Raw genomic sequence first — 4482 nt, forward strand, 5'->3', positions numbered from 1 at the left:
CCAATAAATTGTATTTTTACTCAAAGAAATCAAGTTTAATAACAGCTCACCTTTTTTCAAATATGATTTTGGTATAAGACTTAGTATTTGAGCTGTTGAGTAACGTGGTTGACTATGTTCATTCGAATTTTTATTTTCCTTCACTTCAGCTGTTGGTGACTCGAACGATACTAAGTCTTTATTTTCCATGTTGTTATTTTTATAACTCTTAGTTTCATTTATATTGTCAGTAATGATTGGCAACTCGATAGGTTGTCGTTCTCCTTCGGTAAAATGTAGGTATCTTTGTAGAATTTGTAGATATAAAATACATTTTTTCCGATCTTCGATATTACTATTTAAAATCTTTTGCATTTCTGCATCTAATCGGGACATAGGATTTTCAGTATTGGTATGCTGCTTTAGTTTTTCTATAAAACTAGGCTCAACAAGCAACATTTTTTTAGCATTTTCCATTTTAAACTATAGATGATACTAATCCACTCAAAATAGAACCCAAAATTAAAGGTAAAAATGCTCCTCCTTTTTGAATCAATATCTTTTTTCTTAGTTTATTTTTTCCCTTGCGAACCAAAGTGCGAAGTATACTTTTAAATTTTTTTAACTTTTTCTTTCGTCTATCTTCTAGTGGAACTTTACCTTGTAATACGTTGTGAATGCACTCACAAATGCAATTTATCTCTTCTTCTTCACAGGATTTTAATAATGCTTTTTGATATTTAGGTTTAAGTGTATGCAACGCTTGTAGCAGCTCTTTATGTGTCTTTAGGCTTCGATGCATTATTTGTAAATGATAGGAATTTGATGATTCTTTAAATATTTATAATCTTTTGGTGGGATATATACGACGCAACATTCATCAGAGGGAAATATTTTTGACTTAATTCGACACAAGTCATTTGTATCTTGTTTCAGATCAATCATCAAATATCCATGTGCTTCTTTTGTCGCATCCTTATAGGCATCCTCAATGAATTTTGAATTTTCTGGTGACACTTGTCTTGATAGGTATCGTATTTGTGTTTTATCACGAGGATTTTTAAAATAAATAATGTAACTTGAATTCAAAGATATATCTCTTTGTCCTCTTCCCTGATGAAATAAATTTTGAGTAATATAAAAAACACTTAAGTTTCTGTGATGACTACCTTTAGTAAAAATATCTACAATACGACCATCAGATTCTCTCATAAGATCATCAATTATAACAAGGTGAGCATCTTTGCCATCAAACATTGTAAGATCAGGAATTCCTTGATGATAGTTAACATTTGATAAATTATATAGTGGTTGCATTTCATCATAACACCAAGTAATTTCAGCAAAGTCTCTACTGCAAATTTCTTTCACATATTTTATGAAATTTGTAACAAAATTTGATTTTCCACAACCACTTGGACCAGCTACGATTGCAGTAAATGGATGAATAAAACACAACATTGTAACGTGTGTTACTTGAAAGGTTTAAAAAAAGACTGAGACATTTCAGTGACAGTATAACATTTTATTTTACTTAATATACATTATATACAATGGAATAAAAGTTCTATGAAACAAAATAAAAATCAAAAAGAAATAAATCACATTAAACTTTTTTTTTTTTTTTTAAATCTATTTACAAAAAATGAACTAGAGGAAAGTTGTAATAAAATACATATAAAGACGAAAGTTAAAATCAATTTCTTAAAACTATATAGTATTTACAAGTAAAAAAATAAAATAAAAGACACATCAAATTACAATAAAAATTCCTTAAAATATTTACAAGTAAAAAATAAATAAATTAAAGACACATCAAATTACATTAAAAATTCCTTACACTACATTTCTTAAAATACCTCATTATTACTAATTTTATAATGACCCCAAGCTAATGTGTCAATATCATTTTGTAAAATATACCGCTTGGTGTCATTATACGACAGACAAGTTTTATTAATGTTTTGTGTGAAAATCGCATGTTTGATGGATCGAAATCTTAGCATATTACAATACTGAATTTTTTTATCAAGTAGACACGATCTGTAATTTTCCATGGTCATATTTTTTGTGACACTTTTATTTACTCCTTTTGCTTTTGCAAAAGTTTTATGGTCCACATCCAGTGCATACATTTTTGATCTTAATCCTATGAATTCTCTTAAAATTTTCCCATTATTTTCATCTTTAAAGAATCCTAACTTTTTTTTATTTATTTTTGGATAGCCGTAAATATTATCTTGTGGATAATCGGATGTATCGAAATAATTAATTAGATCACATTTTATATCTTCATAAAAATTGTCTGTAAAAATTTGATAAATTAAACTATCTGTATCTGTATACAATAACTTAATATTCTTGTTAAATTTTTTTATCATATAATTATAATGGAATTCATACATTAAAGTTTTAGAAATGTCTAAAATACAAAAACCCAAATAAATTGGTTTGTTATAAGTTAATTTGGTTCTGCGCAACTGTATTGCTACCAAGTTATCGTTGAAAACGGCTAAGCTATGGAATTCAGGTTTAGCAATTAAGTCTTGTGCCCCTAAGACTTTACCACGATTTTCCCAATGCGTTAACATTTTAACATTGACTCTCTTTTCGATATTTTCCATAGTCTTGCCGAAAACGGAATTGTTCATTAATTTATAAAAATCTTTCTCAAAATCTGAAGTAGCCAAAGTTCGCATATTCGTATTTAAATCTATATATGTTTGTAACCAAGGACTTTGGTTAAATTTTAATATTTTATGAATTTTAGTTAACTTTATACCCATACTAAGACATTGTTTTAGATTTCTATAATGAATTTTATATTTCGTTTTATTATTAAGATTGGGTACTAACTTGATATCTTTAGAATTCCCGATACGAAGATTTTCAGGGCATAAAGGTAAGTCGGAATGCAAAGAATGAAGTTCATTAGGATACTCCAAATCGACTTCAAGAATAAAGCCAATATCCGATGTGTCTGATACTTTAAAGTTTGTTTCAGTGTTTACCCATTCAAACCCACCTGTTGGAAGATACTGGGACATGGCCCAACCATAAAGATTATTAGCGTCTAAATATGTTAGATACGATTTGGGTTTTTCCTTATCATAATCTTCCATAAACTGATTATTTGCTTTTGCATAACGATTGCTACATTGAGATATACCTCCTCTGATCCCAGTTTTAATAAAAGCTATTTTATCATAGTCGGTCAATAACTCTAGCTCAATTTGAGTATATTTAAGCATGGCATCCCAACTTAAACCTGGAGCTGTGTAATAATGAGCTGGATCTAATCCATATGTTTTGATGCAAATATCACGAAAATTTTCATATATATCCGTTAATAACAAAACATCCGTTTGCAAATACAGATTCGAATAATCTAACATGTTTTGACAAGAAAAATGACTCCAAATATCTTTTGCATGATTATAGTCATCATCGGAAACATGGGAATTAGACAGCGAATTGTAAAATTGAGGTTGAGATGGGAGTGATGATGATTTTAAACATTCAATGGAAGTCATGTATTCATACGGATAAATACCTTTTCTTCTTAAACGACTAAAGTCATCATTATGAGGAAAGTTTCTTTTTAACGATCTAAATTGATCGTCATTGAGATTTTTTGCTAATTGATCAAGACTGCACGGCAAAAATTTGAAAGAATCTATGAATCTCAAACTTATCTGTTGGTTATTAACATTTAATATTTTTGAAAACGAAATATATCTTTCTTTATTTTGAGGTATTACTTCGATTTCACCTTCCGTAAAATTTAATGAATGAACAATGAAATGTGCGTCATAATTACTAAGATTATGTAAAATTACAGGAATATGACGGGGAGCGCGATATTTTTCCACACATGATTCATGTGCTACACCTCTTAGATTTCCAGTATGCCAGTCAAAGTCCAGAATGGATTCTCCATTCAGTCTTGAATCGCATATGTGACAGTTATGAGAATTTGCAATAGTTATTTCATCATCTTTTGTTAGAGGGTTTGGGCGTTTTTGAAAACTATTTTTTCTGCATATTAGTTTTATGTCCTCATAGAGTCGTTCCATGAATACTTTAGTGCAATCTGGACCGCTGTATGTTTCATATTTTGAAAGGCTATCATCGTATGAACATTTAATATAATATCCGAAACTATACACTTCGTGTTTCTGAATATTCTCAGTAAAAGGTTTAGAGGGATCGTTTGAGCATGAATTTATTGGTTTTAAAAACGCTTCGAAATCAGCATATATAACAAATGGTATTCTTAACTTTTTATTAAACTTATCAAACTTTATTTTATTGTTTGATGATGGTTGTCCAAACCAATTTTTTTTAGATAGTTCACTGTTTGGTAATTCTGTAATGATATGAACGCAATCATTTTGTTGGTGGGTTTCTAATCTCTCCTGTGTAGGAAAATGTAAAAGACACCCATCACATAAATAAATGGCATGTTCTTGGTTTGAAATTTGCTTGCTAACTAGTCGTGAC

This window comes from Maniola jurtina, chromosome 12 (assembly GCF_905333055.1).
Source record: "Maniola jurtina chromosome 12, ilManJurt1.1, whole genome shotgun sequence".
NCBI lineage: Eukaryota > Metazoa > Arthropoda > Insecta > Lepidoptera > Nymphalidae > Maniola > Maniola jurtina.